The sequence below is a fragment of the Anopheles merus genome, chromosome X, assembly GCF_017562075.2.
Source record: "Anopheles merus strain MAF chromosome X, AmerM5.1, whole genome shotgun sequence".
Taxonomy (NCBI): Eukaryota; Metazoa; Arthropoda; class Insecta; order Diptera; family Culicidae; genus Anopheles; species Anopheles merus.
This window is the reverse complement of record NC_054081.1, coordinates 25440787-25464428: the sequence shown is the minus strand read 5'-3', so window position 1 is coordinate 25464428 and position 23642 is coordinate 25440787. Positions and strand designations below refer to the sequence as shown.

The window sequence follows — 23642 nt, the reverse complement described above, 5'->3', positions numbered from 1 at the left end:
TCCATTCGTGGAAGGAGTCGAGATCATGTCGTAAGTTGTCATCCGGCGTACTTGTCCGGGTCATCATATGGATAGTCTTGGAGTTTCCGAAATATCCATTGCAGATTCGATCCAGTCCGTTTTGAATGGTCCAGTAAGCGTAGCAGGGGTCTTTATCAGGTTTAGCTTATAAATGCTTTCGAGTGACGAGATGCATCTAGCATGTTTTTAGAGACCCTTTTTTACGAAGGACCTTGTCCTTGCCCTTGGTGAGGATCTATATGCCAGGATCTAGGGTTAAAATCTTTGCAAGGACCTCATATATGCAAAGATCAGCCGTGTCTGAACCTCCAGCCATACACATCACGCACATTCATTCATACATTCACACATGCAGTCATTCATCACAAGCAAACTAGCGATTTACAACATGTAGCACAAGGACAAACAAATGGAGTATGGATGGGAAACATTACTCTTCCGGCCAACCAACCGATAGCAAGCCGTCCGACGATGACACACGTTCGCACCCCGACGGCACAAACCCATGTGCGAAAGCACATGTCAACACAGACGACCTACCACCGCACAGCCAGCCACAAGAGTCTTGCCATAGGGATGTCACACAGTTAAACTGATAGCTCTGCAGAACCCAAAGATCATATTTAAGAGGATCCAGCCCCACCCAGCTAGAATATCCCGGATGGGAACACCAGGAGATCTTCCCAGCTTTTCGACTGCATCCAACAAAGTGGGTCGTGCAGCCTCGTATTCCACGCAAGACCATAGAAGATGGTCTATGTCGTGAAATCCAAGGCCGCAGCCACATGCTTTTGTGTCGACCTGTCCCATACGCTGGAGATGTGCACCCAATGAGAAAGTATTAGACCTAAGTCTAGACATCATTCAAATGAATGCACGATCCCCAGAGATGTCGCGGGACCAAGGTTTCAAAGAAACTCTAGGAGAGATCGAGTACAGGAACCTCCCAAGTTCATCCGTGTCCCACAAGCCTTGCTAGCGTGCAATGCAGAAAGCTTGTGGGGCCCGTAAGAACTCATGAGGGAGGATAGGTCTATCGTAAAAAGACCCTTCCGAAGCACCCTTCTTGGCCAAATGGTCTGCTTTCTCGTTTCCTAAGATGCCGCAATGAGCAGGCAACCATACCAGGGATATTCGAAACGATTTTTCAAAAAGGGAGCTTAGGACTTTTAGAATTTCTTTTACAAAATAGGCTGGGCTCTCAATAGCCTTCACGGATTTTAATGCTTGAAGAGCACTTAGGCTGTGTGAAAAAATTACATACTGATCCGGAAGGCATGCACTTATCAACAGTAAGGCATAAAAGATTGCGGCGAGCTCCGCTACATAAACTGAGCATGGTTGGCGTAATTTAAAATATGCTTCGGTACACGTGTTATATACACCAAAACCAATACCCTGCTCTGATAAGGATCCGTCAGTGTAAAAATGGTTTACATTTGGTTGGCCATGTCTTTCCACAAAAATGTTGGGAATTGTTATCCAGCGAAGATTATCAGGGATAGTTTTAATTGCCTCCCTCAACGAGGTATCTACACTTAAAATAGAACTGTAGGACTCTGGTAAGCTGGCACTACTAATGTTTTGAAAACTACTAGGGTGCACCTGTAGAGAAACAAAATCATGAAAGACCTTCATGATTTTGCATTTAGAACCTATCTCTTGCAGTGTTTTAAAGTTCTCGATTATCAAGGGATTTGATACTGTAGAGCGGACGAAAAGGCGAAGCGATAGTAGCTCAAAACGAAGCTTTAGCGGCATCACTCCGGACATCACTTCGAGTGACATGTTGTGAGTCGACTTCATGCTACCTAGTGCGATTCTAAGACAGCGATACTGAATCCTCTCAAGTCGGATTAGATGCGACTTGGCTGCCCAGTGAAAGCATATGCAACCATACTCCAAGACGGACAGTATCGTAGTCTTATATAGGTTAATGACGTCTTTGGGATGTGCACCCCACCAGAGTCCGGTAATCGTTCTGAGAAAATTGATTCTTCTTGTACGTTTCTGTACCAGATAGTCAATATGTGTCCTCCATATATTTTTGCTATCAAACCAAACCCCTAGGTATCGAAAAGATCTGGCAATGGATATCTTTTTACCATATAAAAAGATATCGACCTTTGGGTCAACCAAATTCAAGCGTCTATTACTCTCAGTGTTGTAAAAGAAAGAGAATATCAGCATTTCCGTTTTCTCTGGAGAAAACTCGATACCTAGGTTTGTGGCCCACACTTCTAAATTCTTAAGTGTGGTTTGCAAAGGACTTTGAAGGTCGGCGATGTTGTTGCTGGCGACTGATACAACACCGTCGTCCGCCAATTGCCTTAGGTTACAGCCAGGTGCAAGGCATGCATCAATATCGTTCACATAAAAATTATACAACAAACAGGACCCTTGTAGTAGTCCATAGCAACTGACTCTCCGAATTTTCATGTGGCCAATGTCGAAATTCATAGCCTTTTCCGAAAGGAGGTTGAATAAGAAGTTATTCAGTCTTGGAGTTAAGCCCGTAGATGATAACTTTTGACACAGAACATTGACTGAGACAGTTCTTTACGAGAATGAGCCATCTCGATTTTGGACACAAGCAGCGCCAAGCAATCGTTGGTAACCCTTGCCTTTGCCAAAGCCAAATCGGGTACTTGACAATAGGTTTTGGATTTGAACCAATTGTCGAGCTTAAAAATAATCATTTTCTCAAATAGTTTTCGCAAGCAAGATAGCATTGCTATCGGTCGGTAAGTATTATAGTCTGATGCCGGTTTGTCAGGTTTCAACAAGGTGACTACTTTCACTTCTCTCCACTCCAACAGGACGGTGTCAAGCTCCAACATAATGTTGAATAATCTCAACAGCCGTTTCCTCGCCAGATCTGGCAGATTATGGAACAATTTGTTTCGAATCAGATCCAGTCCTGGAGATGAATTATTGCTAGAGTATAGAGCAAGCGATAGCTCAACCATTGTGAACGGTGAACCCATTTGCGGATCACTCCCATGAGTACTCTGTTGAAATGGAGGTGCTTGAGCAAAATCAGGGCAGACTTTTTGTGCAAATGGCTCTAGCCATGCCCCAGAAACCCTTTCGCTTTCGTTTGTTGCTTTGCTGTTGCGCATCCTTTTCGCCATGCTCTGAAGCTCCGTTAGCGAAGTGCAAGGCTTGAGATTTTTGACATACCTCGGCCAGTATGACCTTGTTTTTGCTTTGAGCAAGTTTTTGCACCTACGCTCCAGGATGGATGGATGTATAGATCCATGGAACCGGTGTCTCTATATGTGGCAAAAGCCTTCCGCTTCGCTGAGAATGCCGCTTTACAATCCGCGTCCCACCAAGGAGTGGGTGGTCTTTTAAAAATCCTTGCCTGGGGGGGGGGGGGGGGGCGGCCTCGTTTGGGCACCGAGGGAGCACTCGTTTATCGCCATAACGAGATTTGTGTACTCCTCATTTACGGAGAAACTGGGTTCTACGCGGCTTAGCAAAGTGGTCATTTGGTCGCCGTATTTCATCCAGTCGATGTTCCTCGTTAAGTCACAATAAACGGGGACTTGATCGACTGTGCGACTCCTCTTGATAATCGAGATTTTTATTGGCAGATGGTCGCTGCCAAGCGGGTCTTGGATTACCTTCCACATAGAAGCCAGCCCTAAAGACGATGAACAAAGAGATAGGTCTATTGCGCTGGGTCGTGCCATAGGTGAGGGCACCCTAGTTGCTTCGCCAGAGTTTAAAATCGTCAAACTGTATGTGTCGCAGATATTCCTAATGATTGGTGCACGATTATCGTCATGCGTACAACCCCAATCTGATCCATGGGCGTTAAAGTCGCCCAGGATGAAAAACGGTTTTGATAGTACCGTTACTAGGGTTTCAAGATCCTTGTTGATCTTCTTTGGGTCCAGATTGGCTCCCGGTGGGATATAAATTGAAGCAATAGAAACGTCAAGATCCCCTAGTTTTGTCTGTATAGCGACGTATTCGATTCTCTCGGGTGTGGGGAGGGGTATTCTGTTGAAGCTGTGACTACTTCGAATATCAATTAACACTCCCCCACCTTGTTTATCACTAGATGGATCATGTAGGTCTTGACGAATAATATTATATCCCGGGAAGGTAATATTTTTATCGGGTGAGAGCCAAGTTTCGCTTAGGGCAAATGCGTTACAATTGTGTTGCCCTATCAATACTTTAAAAGAGTCATCTTTTCCCAAAAAAAACTTCTACAGTTCCATTGAAGTATAGTGGTCATTGGAGGCATTAATCATCCAAGCGGACCATCATACTAAGACATGGCCATTTTGATAACCATTGCCTGACCATTCCTCTTAGGAAAGGAAATGCCAAAGGGATCAGCCCGGAAAGGGGTTTCGGGAGGGAAAGGGAGTCTAGGAGGGATTGTAAGCTTTCTGTCAGGCTTGGGAGGGAAGGCCTGGAGAAGGATCTGGGTTCACTGGGGAAAACCAGTGGATAATTTGCTCTGGGAAGCAGTGGATACACTTGAAAAGTTTGGTTTTTGTGTCGCTTTATTGACCAACGTAACACCGCTGCGTTTGCGTCTGGCTAAGCCGCTTGCTACAAACAGAACCGTTTCAGTTCAAAGTTCACCGCTCGTTCTTACCACTACCAGTATAAATCCATCGCAAACACGTTTCTACCAGCTCGCCTACAAGTCGTGCTCTTGCTCCTACACTTGCTTGCCAAAAAAAACTTCACGCACACCAATACACCGACTGGCGTTTTCGCTCGACTTGTTGTATTTTGTATACGTGCCTACCGTCAACTACATACGTCGTCCGTTCCGTATGGCACGATGCCTTCCCTCTCTCTCTCTCCTCTTCATCTTCCGTTATCAACGGAACAGCCAGATTGCTAGGATTGTGTGGATTACGGGAAGATGGACCGAGCATCACGTTGGGGGATGGTACCCTGGGATTGGCGTTGGGTCGCAACAACGTGACGTCGAAGTGCCGTTTTAGGGGGAACAGTTTTGTTTTTCCGGATCCCTTTGATTGACACCCTCGGTGTAATCGATCATTTAACTCCTGTTAGAGGGGCCAGATTGAGCAACGGTTCATCACCCTCAGGAATTTAGAGTGTATCGAACGGATTCACTTCTGAGGTTATCTTTAAAACGTTGGCGAATGACCTCTTTGAATTATAAAGGAAGGCTTTTTTATGATCGGCCTGCTTTTTGCGGTACTGCTCAGTGTACACTTCGTAGACACAGTGTATACAGTAGACACTTCGTGCCATTCCTGTTTGCAATGAACGCACTTTTGGGTGCCAGCCTTGCATTCTGCCGTATAATGCGGTCCTTTGCACTTACCGCACCTAACAGAGTTGGTACAGTAAGGCTCGGAATGCCCAATCCGGCTGCATTTCGAACAGGTAGCCTGTATCAAAGGGTCGACGGATGGGTATCCGCAGACCCTCGAAGTACAGCGTATTCGGCATTACTGTACCCTCAAACGTGATCCGGAGTGAGGAAGTCTTAAGAAACACCTGCTTTCCGTCAACCATTTTCGAAGCGTACAGTTTTTTCACTTCGAGGACCTTGACACGAGGCGAGGATTGGTAAAGAAATGCCCCTTGTCCGTACTTAAGGATATCCTCTAAGGGGTATTCAAAGTCATCTACTACACCGATGACTTCCACCAATCCACCGGGAATATACACCCGGTAATCCTCTGGATCAGCCACGATGGCATTGGCCTGCACCCGGTCCTTTGCGGTGACACGCAACTTTTTTGGATGCAGTCGAATAACGTCCAAAACACCCTGGAATGTCTTGTAGATCGATGCTGTGATCGATCTAACATCAAGCGGCTTGTTATGGGGCATGAAGAACACATTATATGCTCCGTTAAAGGAAGCGTGGTACGCTTTTCCCCTTGGTTTTACTTCCATTTTGGAGGTAGCATCTCGCGATATTGATGATAAAGGTTCATTAGAAACCTTTTTCTTCGCTATCTGCCCTGGGTCGGAACTTTTGCGCTTCACTGTAATGAAGCCTTCATCAGATTCATCCATGGGCTCCACCTCCATGAGAGAGCCCGAGCCAACAATTTAACTGCGTGGAGGACAAGGATAGTAGGATAAGAGAGGATCACTTACCAAACACAGGACAAATGAGAGGAGAGCGCACGCGATAAGATGCGAGCGCGCGAGATGCGAACGCACAAAATGTGAGCACAAGAGATGCGTGCCGTACGCACCTATGCCGCTCAACACTCTCAAACGGGTAACACATGGACAATCACATACACTACACACACTTAACACAGTACACTACGCAATGTACACTTATTACGCACAGCAAGCACAGATCGCTTCACTTTCAACTAAGCGCACGTAAATCTTCGTTGTGTGTATGGTGGGGTCAGTGGCTTGACTTTTGCCGTAATCATCCACCTGGAGCGCGTATCGAGAACGTCCGATTCGCTTCGTGGTTGGCGACAGAATGAAGGTATCAACTTTTCTAAAAAAAATTATTATTATTATTATTATTATTTATTATTTATTATTAGCCATATGGTCAGAGGCACCCGAATTTGCGTACCACAGTACTTTGCCTGTTTCTACAGCACTGCCTTGAGCGACCATTCCAGTGACTTTCTTTTTCGAAACATTTGCACTTCCTTTCCTTGTGTTAATCTGATTCGTTTTCTAATTTGGGGAATCTTCAGCTTCATGAGCAAGCTTGTGACACACGAAGCATTTCATCATTTTCTTCGCACCTTAGTTTTAGTTTTGTTAGCTTAGAAGCAACAGCCCCGCGCTTAGAAGCTGCAGCTTCCATACTAAACTTATATTTTCTCGTCCAGCAGACGACATTTGACAAACTCGAGGGTCAAATTTTCTTCCGGCACTGTTTCAAGCGCTGTTACGATTTTCGAATATTTTGGTCCCAAGGTTAACAGTAATTGGCATACAATGTCTATTTCTTCCAACATAGCCCCGAGGCTTTATATTGACGATCAATCTGATCGAAGGAAAGATAATGGTCTTGTAAACTGCCCCCTTCATTGGAAAACAAAAGCAATTTCTTTTGATGTGTGTGTGTGTGTGTGTGTTTTTTTTTTTGTTATACAAGGAGGGGGAATCTTCGAAAAACTTCCGTTGTCGCACGGGGATTTTTACCCAGTAAACCCCCTCCTTGGGCCATATACCCTTCCCCATGGGTTCACCTTTCGGTATGCTTCTTGGGGAAGGGCTTATGCATTAGCATTTCATCCTCGCTACTGCACGATGAGCCAAAGTTCGCGAGACAGATTCGACAGTTATCACGCGAACACAAAACGGTCATGACGACGACGCGAAACACCAGGCACTAAACGACACTTTTTCCGCCGCGCACTCACGTGTTCACTAACACATACACTCACGACGAATTTAAATATCGCCGAGCTGCTGGTCTTGCTTCCATTTTTGGTGCAGCTTGGTCAGAATCAGACGCATTGTTGTTGCCGCTGCCTCCCATGAGTCGGTGTGCTTCAGCATGACTTGTACCAGGTTAGAACGGCCCACCTCTACTCTGCAACTCTCGTTCAACTGCTGGCGTTCCTCGACGAATCGGGGGCAGTGGAACATGACGTGGTCCACCGTCTCATCTTCATCCTTGCACACAGGGCACCGAGATGAAGAGGCGCGATTGAACTTGTGCATATAGCTTCTAAAACAGCCGTGGTCGGAAAGAACTTGGGTGACAAAGTAGTCTACATCACCATGTTTCCTGTCTAGCCATGCTGCAACGTCGGGGATCAGCAAGTAGGTCCATCTTCCGTTCAACGCGTTACTCCACTCGTTCTGCCATTGCCGCATCGATGCTTGCCTTGAGGCTTTCTTGGCAGCCTCGGTGAAAGATTCCCCCGCACGCGATTTTCGGAAGTTCTTCGAGTCCTCCTCGAGGGTGATGCAAAGAGGCATCATGCTCGCAATAACGCATACCGATTCGTACGAAATGGTACGGTACGCGCTAGTAACACGCATGGCCAACTTCTTGTGCACCTTATTCACGGTATTCTGGTGCTGCTTCTTCTTTAGCATGTGCGCCCAAACCGGCGCTCCGTACCTCAACACCGAGATGGCGCAGTTAACATGAAGGCGCCTAATGCTGCTACTCGGTCCGCCAATGTTTGGAGTGAATGCCGCTAGTGCATTTATTGCTTTCATGGCCTTCTTGCAGGCTTCCTCGAGGTGGCTCTTAAATTTCAGTCGGTCATCAATGACTACCCCAAGATACTTCAGCGATCTGGTGGACTCGACTTGTACAGTTCCTGCCATTATCGATGCTTTTTGGTGCACCTTGTGACTGCTGATGACGATGAACTCAGTCTTCGCATGCGCAATCTCTAGCTTTGCATCCCGCATCCACCGGTCAATCCGACCGACAGCGTCGGTGGCAAGCATCTCTACCTCCTCAATAGACACAGCTGAGACAGTGATAGCGATGTCGTCTGCAAAACCAGTGATTTCGACACCAGGAGGGAGGGCGAGGGTCAGTACTCCATCATACATGACGTTCCACAGGATGGGACCAAGCACTGATCCCTGGGGTACGCCTGCGTCGATGGGATTGGTTTGCACTCCTTCCGCCGTATCATACTGCAGCATGCGACCGTCAAGATAATCCTCAACAGCCTGCACAAGTGCGGGGGAATCTTCATGCGCTCTACCGCTGCCGCATGGGATTGGTTTTCACTCCTTCCGCCGTATCATACTGCAGCATGCGACCGTCAAGATAATCCTCAACAGCCTGCACAAGTGCGGGGGAATCTTCATGCGCTCTACCGCTGCCGCAATTGCCTCCCAACTAGCACTGTTGAAGGCATTCTTCACGTCGATGGTGATGAGCGCACAGTATCGAGCTCCACATCGCTTCCGTTGAAACGCTGCATTACCTTTTTCCAGCACCGCCAGTATCGTGTCCACTATAGATTGTTTTTTTCGGAAGCCAAATTGACGATCAGACAGACCGTGTGGTCCCTCAGCGTATTTTGTTAGGCGATCCAAAATCACCATCTCTTGCACTTTGGCCAAGTTATCCACAAGCCCCAAGGGCCTCAAAGCTGACGGGTGGCCTGGCGGCTTACCTGTCTTCGGTATCAAGACTAATTTCTGTCTTTTCCACATTGACGGAAACTGGCCGGTAGTCAGGGTGTTCATTAGCACGTTTTTGAACACATCAGGTATGCCAACATAGCAGCCTTCATCGCCATATTGGGGATGCCATCAATCCCAGGAGCTTTGCCACATTTTAAACGATTAGCCAGGTTAATAATCTCCTGTCTCGTTATAGGCACAGGGTCAGTCTCTGGCGTGTTGATCGTAGGACTGAGGTTCGGTGGTGCATGTGTTGGAAACAGGATTTCAATAATGCTCTTCAGCTTTACAGGACACTGTTCTACAAGTTCCGAAGACTTTACCTTGTTCATGAGTGTATTGAAGGCAAGTCCCCAGGGCTTCCGAGCGATTTCATCGCATAGCTAGAGGAAGTGTTGCCTTTTATTGGCTTTAATCGCTCTTTTAAGTTCTGACCTAACCGCAATGTATACGATCCTGAGTTGCTGTTTGACTTAAGGACATCTTTCTCACTGCATTTTGCGCCGTGCTGCTACGCATTGAGCCCGTTGTCTTTTGATCGACGCGTTCCACCAGTACACAGGTGGTCGTCGTCCGTTAGGAGGTTTTCTTCTTGACATAGTGCCATCACAGGCTTTGGTAAGGGCTATCACAATTTGAGAGGCGCTCACGGCTTCGCCGAAATATCCGAAAGTTAAAAGCTCCTTAAAGAAATCCTCATTGAAGGATTCGGTTTTCCAGCCTTTGCCACCAACTCGGGACCCATGCGCTGATGATGATGTTAGCCTATGCCCTTGGATGATGGCGTATCTGACAACATTATGGTCGCTGAGAGTGAGTGCATCACTAACTCGCCAGTTTAATCTCTCCGAGAGGGTGGAACTGCAGAGCGTAATATCAACAATTCATGTCCTCTCGTTTCTGTTGAACGTGGGGGTTGTGCCGGTATTTCCCAGCGTTTCTCCCAGCCGAGCGAAGCTTTCGAGAACAGCACCACCTCTGCTATTAGTTCGCTTGCTCCCCCATTCAACAGCCCAGGCATTGAAATCACCGGCAATTACAAGTGGTCTATGCCCATCCAGCTCTGCTATGAGGTTGTCTAACATAACATGGAACCTCTCTCTCTCACTCCATTTACTTCAGCTATGCAGAAACCCTCGAAGGTGTTTGATACTACCCGTTGTATTGGGTACAGTATCGGACAGAATGATAGGACCCTAGTGTTTTCAACGCAGCATGCACTCGTTGGGACAGGTTTGTGTGTGTGTGTGTGTGTGTGTGTGTGTGTGTGTGTGTGTGTGTGTGTGTGTGTGTGTGTGTGTGTGTGGTGTGTGTGTGTGTGTGTGTGTGTGTGTGTGTGTGTGTGTGTGTGTGTGTGTGTGTGTGTGTGTGTGTGTGTGTGTGTGTGTGTGGTGTGTGTGTGTGTGGTGTGTGTGTGTGTGTGTGTGTGTGGTGTGTGTGTGTGCGAGTGCGCAGGTTTTTGTCTGAAGAAACGTAGCTGAACTTGGTTTCATATTGCGTTGAAAACATTCTGATTATGTGTGTTATCATGTGAAACAGCGTGCGTTCACACTTGGATAAAAGCTAAAGTTTGCATCGATAGCAGCGAATGTTCTTCAGACGAGAACGCAGGTGTGCTGTTTCATGAATGTGATTGCGACAGCGGTGCGAAATGGAAACGCGCACAATAGCAATGAACTCGGCATTCCCTCACAGGTGTTTCTCCAGTGCACGACATTGAAAGGCCAGCGTGCATCTCTGCGTTGAAGCTGGTGTGTGCATAGGAAACTTTATGCGTGCATTGAGCTGGCGCGCAGTTGTTCTTTTCAATGGGCGTTTTGTTTCATGAGCGCGGCAGTATTCAGTTCTCGATTAAAATGGGTTGACGCTCACTCGCTTACTCATAGATAGTTTTTATCCGTACACTTTTTTCGCTGCTCTACAACGATGCAATTCATCACGTGTAGAAGCAGAACGCAGGCTGAGCACGGGATGAGCCGTGTCCAACTTTTTAACCAGCGCGTTCTTGACGGTCCAAACAAGCAATGTTAGTAACAATGGGTCGAGGTAAACATTGTACCGATTATCAGCACCATATGATAAAGCGACTGGCTGCTGCTGGCATTAAGCGCAAAACGATCGAGTTCATAATGGAACGATCGCGCACTTTTGTGGAAAACACGCTTCGGATAACCGAAACGTGCTTAGACAACCAAAACGCGCTTGGACAACCGAAACGCGCAAGTCAACCGGACGTCCTCAAAAGACCACGACGAAAGAAGACCGTAAAATTGTTAATATATCGAAAAAACACTGATCGCGAGGGCGGTGGTCCTGCTTATTACATAAAAAACCTAACCCAAAACACAAAAAAAACTACTAACAAATCTATACGAAACGAAATACTTGTGAAACACACACACACACACACACACACACACACACACCACACACACACACACACACACACACACACACACACACACACACACACACACACACACACACACACACACACATTGCAGCGTTCCCAGTCTTATCTACCACCCAGCTATTAGAGCCTGTTGGAGCGCAATATCTCCTTGCTCGTTTTTTGCTCGTTTACCGTCCTCTGCTTCCTCTGGCGTTCTCACTTTCTTACTTCTCTTCACAGTCATTAGTGTTTCTGGAGGCTTCGATTGGACCTCGCGAAGCGCCTTTTCAGCCCTCTCCGCTTGCAACTTCATAGTCAACAGCTCCCGTTCGATACAAGATAACGCCGAGAGGATGCTTACTGACTTTTTTTTGATCGGAGCATGTACATTGTTCCGATCCTTCGTATACTTATGTAGCTCCCTTCCATCAGAGCTTCTTGCGTTTTGCTGGCACTAACCTCAAAACCCAGTTCCTTGATAGGATGGGAAGTTTCCTGGCACTCCATGCTGGCTGAAGTCTGCTTTTCCGGCGTAACTTCAACGACATCCACCGCCGGTGATACAGAACCCTGAAGATTATCATCCGGGGGCGATCTTGGCGTCTTGTTGCTACGACCAAAAAAGGCGCCTATGTCCTTAAGGGTAGACCCTAGCGGACGAGGATGAAGCGATTCGTTTCCGTTCATTCCGTCAGGCGAATCCAGATACGCAGCGCATTTAGTTCTTTGAGTGCATGCGCACCCTAAGACGCTAACCGCGCAAGGTACGTGTATACGCACCCTAATGCTTCTTCCTCACTCACGCCCACGCAAACAATGAGACCCCAAATTTTGAGTGATTCAGGCCGAGGGGTATGAGGAAGCTTGAGGAAGCAAGGAGAAACGCGCTGCGATGAGAGTTCGCATTCTGTTTTACACGCGCGCTTCACTAGCACCAATACAAATACCGTGCTTTGACGAGCCATCTGTGAATGTGTGTGTCTTCTTTCAGCGAGCTCAACAACTCGGAGCTGCTCGTCACATCGTGTTGTCTCGCTTACACTACAACATCGAACCATAGCTCCGTATGTCCCCCCTCCTACGCGTACAAAACCACCAGTACAGCGCGACACTTTGTTGGAGATGGTTGTGCGCGTTTTGTTCTAAGTCCCGCGCGCAGTGTTTGTGCGTTGGTGCGCATTTCGTTCAAAGTCTCGTGCGCTGGTGTGTTTTGATGAAGTGTGAAGTGAACAAACAATGTGCACAGACGCACATGCAGTGCGTGGATCGACAGGTAAGAATTTGCTGAACAGAGGCAACGCAGATTGTCGACAAATTTCCCGCAGCCTGGCTCGACCCGATACTTTACAGTACGACGCCATTAGTTAGTATGAAGGATTCGAAATGTGTTGTGAAAGTGTACTTTATGTTTCAATTAAGTGTTTAATGTAACCAAAAATGACCGTGTTTGTGTTTGTTGTTAGAATAAGTGCGTATTTGCAATCGTGTCTATGCATGAAAGAAAACGAGAAACGAAAGAAACAACCAGCTTTTTATGTGTTGGTAGCATGACTGGAAAGAACACGAACACATTGAGAACTGCAGAGTGCACCGTGCGTTCCGGGTGGGGAGGGGGAGGGCTCGCGGGAGGATGTAACTCATTCCTCTAAGAGTAACTGCTAACGGAGGGTGGAACTCAAATCACTCAAATATACACTCATTTTGCCGGACGGGTTTTGTCAGCGTTTTAATCACAGTTTTCTCTACGTCGCTTTTTCGAAATCTCTACAATTAAAAGAGTAAAAGTTAGTTAAACATATTTAGAGGGAAGTTAATGTGAAAAGTAAATGAAAACGTACATATTTTGCTCTAGCAACATAATGTGTATGCCGACAAAGCAAGCGCTTCCGGAAGATCCAGATGATGTTGGTATGTTTTGCAGTGAAGAAGTTGTGCCAAACCCTACGTGTGTACAAGTGCTTCCAGTAGTTAGTACCGTGGAGAATCAGCTAACAACATCTGCTGCTGCATCATACATGTTGACATCATCTAGCGGTAATGTTTCTGCAGTTACGTTTCATACTGCCCCCAATGAACAGCCACCAATATCATCTGTTCCGTCGTCGGCGTTGAACGTTTTCGATGATGTTGCTGCTGCACTTGTACGTTTGTCAAAAAACGTTGTTAGAGTTGCAATGCAGAAGCCAAATACATCTTCGACGATGATGCCAGCTGGTAGAGTTGTTTGCGCCGGTGGACAGCAAATTCCATCATCTTCATTGGTGATGGCATCCTCTAGTCCTGATAGTGTTGTTGTGTCACGCCCGCCAGGATGTGTTGTGCATGCCGGAGCACAACGGTTGCCGTCGGCTACAACGGTGGGGACAGCATCCAGTGGTGTTGTCGCTGCTGTTCATGCTGAAGGACAACGGCTTTCGTCGACTGCAGCGGTGGTCGCAGCATCCAGGAGTGTTGTCGCTCCCGCCGGAAGACAACGGTTGCCGCCTGGATCACCAAACGCAACTTCGAGTGGTGTTGATTCTGTTGCAGCACGTCCGCCAAGAAGTGTGATACATGCCAGAGGACAACGGTTGCCGTCGCCTGCAACGATGGTGACAGCATCGAGAGGTGTTGTCGCTGCCACCGGAGGGCAACGGTGGCTGTCGGCTGCAACAGTGGGGACAGCATCTGGAGGTGTTGTAGCTGCTGTTCATGCTGGAGGACAACAGCTTCCGTCGGCTGCAGCGGTGGAGACAGCATCCAGGAGTGTTGTTGCTGCTGCCGGAGGACAACTGTTGCCGTCTACATCACCAAAAGCAACTTCCAGTGGCGTTGTTGTTGCTACGGAACGTCCGCCAGGAAATGCTGTTGATGCTGGATTGCAACAGTTGACGTCGTCTTCAGCGGTGGTGACAGCATCTGGAGGTGTTGTCGCTGCTGCAGCAAAACCGCCAGGAATGGTTAATTGCTCCGCAGGACAACGGTTATCGTCGTCTGCAACTGTTATTGCAGCATCCGGAGGTGGTTTTTCTGCTGCGACACGCCTGCAAGCAAGGATTGTCAGCGCAGATGTTCTCAATCCAACATCAGCTGTATCAATGATGGAAGTTTCCAGCGATGATGCTTCTTCTGCAACACAGCCGCAAGAAGAAAACCACCCGTCTTTCTGCTGTCCACTTTGCCGAAAGCTGCTAATTTGACAGGATGCTCGAAACCGTACACAATAAAGATATGCAAGATTGGGTAGTTTTGGAATCTTTGAAAATGTGTGTATAACGTTTATCAGCCCAGATATTCAAAAAAATACATCAATTTCTTGTCAATGACAACTTTTAACTGTCAAAATCAAAATCGTCGTATCTGCGAATCGTCGTAACTCGAGGGGTCGTAACTCGGGGGACGATCGGAGAACCGATCGTACCCCAGGGAACCAACATTCTCCCCCTGCTATAGGGTACGTTTCTTTTCTACATTGCCTTGTCTTAAGCAACGTGCGCGCATCTTTCGGCATCCGATTTTTTACGTAAAATTTCTAATAGTCCATTTGATGTGTTTGGTATGTTTTTAATGCCCAATTTCGAATAAGCTCATCAAATGGTTCCTCCTTGTGTTGAGACTCTTGTGTGCTGTGCATAGTTTCCTCGGCTTCATCGTAATCTTCGTTGACCTCTTCATATACTTCCGTATCGTCGAATGCATCGATAGTAACCTAATCATTGACGTATTCTTCTTGCAAGATGTATTCATCAAATGGGCAAGGATGGTTCTCTGCAATGAGTAGATAAAAAATAAGTATTATAATTGTGTCTTATTTGCATTGGTTATAAATTTTGCACTTACCACAATGCGGGTGTTCATTGAACTTTACATTTGACGTAGCTGTCTGAATATTACTTGGCCCAGCTTCACTACTCTCTCCAAACAATTCAGCATCAAGCTTTTTATTATTGGCTTCTATGGATCTATACATGGATCCTGACTTGCGCTTGTCTTTGGCCGACATTGTCGTGATTGAGTGAAATTCACGGCACGTTGAATATTTAAAATATACACTTGTATTATTCTGCACTTGTATTATAACAGTATTGCACACAATTTATAACTGTACAGATCACGCATAACAACACGGAATGAAACGACTGCTCGAATCTTATTGACACAAACATAAATTGCGCGGTTTTTTATAAGACAGAAAAGAGGTAGGATTTTCTATTTTCTTATGTCACGCGCTATTTAGTACCTTTATTTTAAGGTACTTATGTAACAGGATAAACACTAGCAGGTGTAATGTTTAGATATTTACCCAGTGAATCCTTGTATAAACCAGGGTAATGCTTTTACTTTTAGCAAAAAAAATTATGCAGGACAGATACACAGGTAAAGAAAATTAATATTACATTTCTCTTGGGCAATGGCTATTCGATCAGAAGTACAAATTAACAGAACAATCAGAATGCAATAGTTGAACGCTTATTAGTTGGCATACTTTTTAACTGAACACTTAATACTTGGTTGATAGTTCAATTTAATATCATGCTTGCGTAAGGAAAACAGGATTTGTTAAATTTCAAATTATTTATTAAAAGTTAACCATATCACATCCAGATCGAACTATTTTAATTTTAATTTTAATTTAATCACGCTCATAATAAAATTTGATCGTTTATGTAATGCCATAATATAATTTATGCATGCATTGTATGGTGGTATCGCTTGAATATTCAGGCTTTGGCGCGACTCGAGTACATCCGACAGAGGCCAACACGCCTTGCTCTTCATAATTGTCATCAGCGTCTAGATTACGAAACAAGGAGTCCGGTAATGCTCCCTTTACTTGTAGACCGTATTCAACAGACCAGGCGGGCATTCATAACCGTGTTTCTAACAAAAGTATTAACTGTCCTTTACGGCTCTCGTGGGTTCAGCTACACTTGGGGTGGGCCACACGATTAATTTCCATTAATTTTTATTAATTTTGATTAATTTTTTTTTGGGCCACACGATACAATCCGGAGTCTACGAAACGGAATCGATCCCGAACCATGGTTATAGTAAGGGTTGCTAGATCACATTAGGAATCAAATTTGACTCGTGGGTGCAGCGAGTTTGGGTCGACCCGAATTATCAGTAGGTACGTAAAAGTATTAGCATTTTGGACCCGGAGCTTGGACCTACTTTACCTACTTGTACTTTTCGGGTCGACCCGAACGACTACTGGTCACTTACGGATGACTCTGACCCGGTAAGTTTGGATCGACCCGGTCATCACAAAGCCAAGACGTACCAGGCAAGATGTACACGTTCGATTCCGGGTATTGCTGCACCCCGTATTTCGTTTGGCGTCTGCAACGCCACGATCTGCATGTCCGGTATGCTAAACACGGCAGCGAAATTAACTAGTCGCACATAAAACGCATTATATGCACAACAATATGCCACGATTTTTATTATTTTACCGGTACACAATGGATGGGCGCGGGAGGGAAATGGAACAACGCAGGTAAATAATAAATACAAACACTTTTCTTACATATTTGTATATTTGTATATTTGTACATTTATTAAATGATCGACGGACCTCATAGGCCCTCTCGATATATGTAAGGGTACAATAGGAATATAACATAAATAGTCACACGCTTTACAATAACACAATAATAACAACAATAACAATTACAAGGACGCTAAAGATTCTGGCGAGAGGCGTGAAGTAAATTAATGCGACTCAACACATTTGCCATCGTCATGCCGGGCTCATACGCATCAGATTCCGCATTCAGAGCAAGACATATACGCAAAAACGGGTCTCGGGAAGCGAAGGCGGTCCTTGTCTCTGGGATGGCCAGCATCGCCCTAGGGCGGAGAGTTCTTGCAGGCACGTACAGCTGTATCGACGAGAGCAAAACCGGACAATCGATGCTACCATTGAGAAGCTCAACGATAAAAGCCAGCCTAGCATTTCGTATTCGGTCGTCGAGTTGGGGTAACCCGAGCAACAAACACCTTGTTGTGTAGTCGTTGTTGCTGCCCCACGAACGGAGCGCGAAACGGGTAGCCCTACGCTGGATGGACTCCAAGCGCGCAACCCCCCGAGCAGAGGAGGGCCACCACACAACGCTGGCATACTCCAGCACTGATCGAATAAGAGCACAATAAAGAGTTTTGGTGCAGATTGGGTCAGAGAGCTCGCGAGTCATGTTAACGACTAAACCTAACAATTGACTGCATCTTGTCACAACGCGATCAAGGTGTTGCTCAAACGTGAGTCTCGCGTCGACGAAAACACCCAAGTCCTTGACACAATCGACTCTCTGCAAAGTTTGCCCGTTTAGCGTATAGTCGAAATGCACTGAAGAGCGCGAACGGCTGATGGTGATGGTAACACACTTATCAACACAAATGGTTAAGGAGTTTCGCGTGCACCAGTTATCGAATTCTTCTAGTGAAGCCTGGAGTATGCGATGGTCGTCTGGTCCCTGGATTTGCCGAAAGATTTTGGTGTCGTCCGCATAGAGCGGGTGATTACCCGCAGGAAGAATCGTGGAAACATCATTTATATAAAGGACAAATAGTAAAGGTCCCAGATTGCTGCTTATGGCAGCTACTGACGAATTGCATGAGGTTTGTGGTTGTTGATCTGTTAGGGACAAATCCGTGTTGATTCGGACTGATGTAATGGCGGGCAGAGGCCAGTAACGTTTCATAAACAAGCAGCTCAAGCACTTTTGCAATGTCCCCTAGCGATGTAATGCCGCGATAGTTAGAAGCCTCATTCTTGCAGCCTTTCTTATGGATTGGTGTTAACCATGAGACCTTCCAGGAGATAGGAAAGTTGCATGAACCTAGTGATTCCTCGAAGATTTTTACTAGTATCGGAGCAATCGACGCAGTGCACTTTTTCAGGATCACTGCCGGGATGCCATCAGGGCCGGCGGTGTAGGACATCTTTAGGCGGTCTATGGCGCGGGTGACTGACGAGGTATTAATGACCGGAAGCATGGGACGAAGTGCATCTGCGGGTGTGTTAGTAAGTGCAGCATGAAGAGCCTCGGCGTGCATTTTTTCAGAAACAAAAGTGTCCTCAAAACGTGTAGCAAACAATTCGCACATATCTGGGAGTGTGCAAGTTCGGTTCCCCTTGTAGCGGATCAAACCTGGGAAACCGGAAGATTTGCGCTTATTGTTTGCGTAGGTCCAGAAATGTTGAAGATGCACGCGCAGATTTTTTTCTATATTACGTAGGTACCTGCGGTGGCAGATTCTGTTATAACGTCGATAAAGTGCGTGGACGCTATTGTAGTAAACTCGCAAAGCGGGACACCTTCGATCACGCGAGTTACTATATGCAGCACGTTTCGCTCTTTTCAATGTACGTAGTGTGCGATCACCCCAGGCCGGACCTCGATGCGGCTTTTTGACGGGGACGCATTCGTTAAGTGCCGTTCGCATAAACTGAAAGAAATCATCGACAGCATGGTCAAGAGTTAAAAAGTTCGAGCAGTTAAAAGATTTGTCATATTGTGAGATCAATCTCTCGAGCTTAGGCAAATTAATACGACTAAAATCGAGCCGCCTTTCCGCAACATTAGATGGTAGTTGGGCGGTAGCAGTATCAATGTTGAGATTGAACTCCAATGGTGGATGGTGGTGGACGACAGGTAGTAGGGGGGTATCAGAGGTCCGTATGGACGATGAGGCTAAAACAGCTGGCCAATTTGCATAAATCAGATCAAGAGTTCTGTTCAGATAGTTTTTGTTGTTGTTGAGTTGATATAAAGCGTTCAGGTGCAATCCGTCAATTAATTGGGCACATCGTGTTGATTGAGTATGAGGCTCGAAAAAACTAAAAGCCGTATCTTTTTCGACAGGTGCAGGTGACCAAGAGAGAGTAGGCTGATTAAAGTCGCCGATGAGTAAAAATCTATCATCCGGACATAAGGAGTGGCAAATTTCATTGACCCATTTTAGTAATTCATTTATTTTCGTCTCGTCTGTGCTGTGATTTGGTGGAAGATAGACTGCAGCAATATACAAATGATGGTTGCTTAGCTGAATGCAGATGCATGTTACCTCGAGTGTCTGGGACAGCACATGATTCGCGTACGACGAGAGGGAAACACTGCATGCAATTAGAACACCACCCCCGCGAGAGTGAGAGCTATTGGTGGTATCTCGGTCACAACGGTAAATACGATACTCATCACCAAACAAGAGAGCGGTGGAAATAGAGGGATCAAGCCAGGTTTCGGTAAGCACCAATACATCGTATTCAGTCTCCATTACCGATAAGCGGAACTCATCGGCTTTAAGCGCAGACCACGCACATTTTGATAAAACACGGTTATACGCGCCGCTTGATCGCTGGGTGCTTGATGTAATGAAATGTTAGTAGCTGGTATGTTGGAAATGACGGAGCTTATCGTAGATGGTGAGTGTATGATGAGTGTCTGTGTTGTCGAAGGGATTGCTCGGACCGTGTGAGTACCATATGACTGCGCTGCTGTGGTGCGGTTACTTCGGAAAAAATTGAGCCATTGTAGTTTGACGCGTTTTTGCTCGTGATGTGGACGGAATAGTAGGTGAAGTGAGAGTGCGATTCATATCGGTTGGTGAGTGTTCAGCTTGTGTCTGCGAAGGTTCACGGATAAGTGCAGGTGAGTAAGGATTGTTGTGTTGGATGCGAGACTGTGGCGCTACCGGAGAATGTTGAGTGCCGGAATGTTGCGGTAGTGATATGTAAGTGTTCGTGTGATGTGTGCGTTATTGAAGAGATCGCGGCGGGAGCGAGATGAACTCACGCACACCGAGCCCGGCCGGCCAAGAGGCTGCGTTAAGCGCCTTGCTACGAAGGACAGCGGGGATCCTGACCTTGAATGTTATCGCACTCAGGGAGTTAGGAACCGTTCCAGCTATTAATAGGCTAAAAGCGATTACGTCTGGGGTGTCCAGCTGCGAACTCACCATCGAGATAACTTGTTCAGTGGTGATGGATGCAGCCAGTCTTAATAGGTGCAGCCGCAAGTAATCAGTTTTTGGTATTTGTGACATAGTTGGTATAGGAGCTGAGGTAGTATTGGTGCCTGTTATAATAGGTGGTAGTGAAGGTCGATCGATCCGGTGAGTGTTTTTGGTATTTGTGATGTTTGAGGTTGCTGCACTGTCAACAAACATGGTATCCGAGGATGCAACTACTTCGCGGAATAATCTCCGTCTTTTTCCGTTAGGAAGTGCATCTGGGGGAAATTGGTTGCAGTGCTGGAAGGATGCTGAGTGGGACGCGGCGAATCCGGCAAAACCATCCCGAATCTCCTGCACTACCGGTGGGACTAAGCTGGACTTCATTGCTTCAACGACAGCTGTGAGGGTGGCTGGAAAGCCATCTTGCATACCCGTACCCTTAAATACTTTGCTTCGCGGATTACCAATCGCATTAGTACACGCAATGCAACTCCAGTGCAGCGAAGGCATCCTTTTCACTTCGTCGATCACTGATATGGGCACTTTCGTGCACGCCAGATGGTAAGTACCCTCACAATACAGGCACGTAATTGAGCCTTCAACCGGGCCCAGTGCTTCAGAACATGCATGACACACGTCCTCCATTTTAGATGCAAGCAGCGGATGAACATCGAAGGAGCCACGAATAGAAGCCGAAAATATCGTGGACACTGTAGTTATCGTCAGGAAAGCAATACTAGGCTCGCGGGAACTGCACTTATGGACTCAGCAAAACTAGAATCAGTTAGAACAAAAACCGATTACACCGATAAAATCGTGGATAAATTCGGAGCGTTAGCAATAAACACACTAATTTGGCAGCTGTCAGACTTTTTACTATACAACATATTATTTAACTATATAACATATTATTTACATATGGCATAATACTTTTGCATTTGCAAAAAGAGCCTATACCTCGATGCAACATGTCATTTACTTCTTTGGCCGATGTACAAACAGGCATACATATCACTACAACCCTTTGTTTTCCAACACTTTACATATTTCAACTAACTGTGCACGTTGAAGTAACACTAAACACATTAATACACTTCACTAAAACAAGTATTTTTACACATTATCACGCAGAATCAACGGGATTAAAAACATCAACATTCGAAACGTCAAACATTGCCACTTTGTATGAAGTCGAATATGGTAGTAAGAATGGGACAGACTGACCGGCAAAAATTGGGTGCAAATAAAATACAAGTTCTCCAGCTGAAATAGCCGTCGACATACGCACACAATCACACACGGCTTGTTCCAATACGCTGGGTTCGCTTTTTGTTAGTGATAAGCGCACTCAAAAAGTACAGGGTTTACCAGCATAATAAACAACTGTCCACTTGTTTATAACAATAGTCGTTTTGAATAGACACCGCTGTCTACCACTTGCTCACACGTCAGATGGTGTAAGCTACTCTGTCCAATTCAATAACACAATTTTCGCCTTGGATTAGCAACTGTCAGATTCGGCACAGTTTGTTTTGTTGGGACAAATTTTGCCAAAACCAAACATTTTTAAACACGTTTATTTTATTCAAGCAATATGCAGTATAACCCATACATTTCAATAAATCAAAACATTAATTTTGTTAATTACACAACAACCACAATAAACCGTGCCGAATCCGACCGTTGTGCAATCGAAGGCGAAAATTGTGTTATTGAATTGGACAGAGTAGCTTACACCATCTGACGTGTGAGCAAGTGGTAGACAGCGGTGTCTATACAAAACGACTATTGTTATAAACAAGTGAACAGTTGTTTTATATGCTGGTAAACCCTGTAAAGCGCGCTCTCACCGCAGCGCGTTTCTTCTTGCTTCCTCAAGCTTCCTCATATCCCTCGGCCTGAATCACTCAAAATTTGGGGTCTCATTGTTTGCGTGGAAGTCACTGAAACTCACAGTACTCACGTCCGAGTCACTCACGCACTGGGTGCTCCTAGCTTCACCAGCACAATTTCACTACTCGCTAAACTCAATTGTGCGTAGAGGCATCCGCAGTACCGAATTATACTTCACGCGCACTATCAAGGTGTGTGTGTGTGTGTGTGTGTGTGTGTGTGTGTGTGTGTGTGTGTGTGTGTGTGTGTGTGTGTGTGTGTGTGTGTGTGTGTGTGGTGTGTGTGTGTGTGTGTGTGTGTGTGTGTGTGTGTGTGTGTGTGTGTGTGTGTGTGTGTGTGTGTGTGTGTGTGTGTGTGTGTGTGTGTGTGTGTGTGTGTGTGTGTGTGTGTGTGTGTGTGTGTGTGTGTGTGTGTGTGTGTGGTGTGTGTGTGTGTGTGTGTGTGTGTGTGTGTGTGTGTGTGTGTGTGGGTGTGTGTGTGTGTGTGTGTGTGTGTGTGTGTGTGTGTGGTGTGTGTGTGTGTGTGTGTGTGTGTGTGTGTGTGTGGTGTGTGTGTGTGTGTGTGTGTGTGTGTGTGTGTGTGTGTGTGTGTGTGTGTGTGGTACTTTTGTTACAAGGCCCTTTTGGTATCTTTGTCGGCTCACGGCTCACCGCGGAAAGTGTAGAGGATAGGTGATAATTACGACTACTAACGTTTAATTAAACAAATCTCATGAATGTTATATAAAGGTTTCGGGAAATTTTGCCTATACTGAACCAGTTTAAGGGAATTTTAGAACAACCCCTTTTAAATCGACTGGCTTTTAAATCGATGTGGCTTTTTCGTTGCTTTCTTCTCTAACCTTTGGTAAATAACGTTTCCAATTCTTATTAAAGTTTATATAACAAAATTCAAGTTTTTACCATTTTTTTTTTTTTATTCAGGAGTGACGGTCCAAAAAGGCCGTATTGCTAAGTTTTTACCATATAATGCCGCACGAAATGCGCCTTTTTTCGAAAAATATTAAATCAAATAAATTGGAATTCTCTGAATTTTCAAACGAAATGGACTCCATATTATCATCCTATATATGACGGTCATTCCCATGCACATACAAGATTATGACGCTTTTTTTATCAGGTACAAATCCACAATTTTTGGTATCTCGAGCACCATTCTAGCAGATCACGATAATTTTTTTTGAACAAATGTAAAATAGGGAAGTGTAAGGGAGTGTGCGCGAGCCTCGGAATGTGCGCGAGAAGAAAGAAATAAAAATAACGTGCGAGAATGAGCTAGGAGGGAGAACTCGGTT

General features: G+C 45.8%; 1 protein-coding gene across 1 annotated transcript in view; it reads left to right on the top strand.

Moving 5' to 3' along the window:
* LOC121597266 overlaps positions 1-23642 on the top strand; it is a 98449-nt gene that overhangs the window by 27520 nt on the left and 47287 nt on the right. The window lies entirely within an intron of this gene.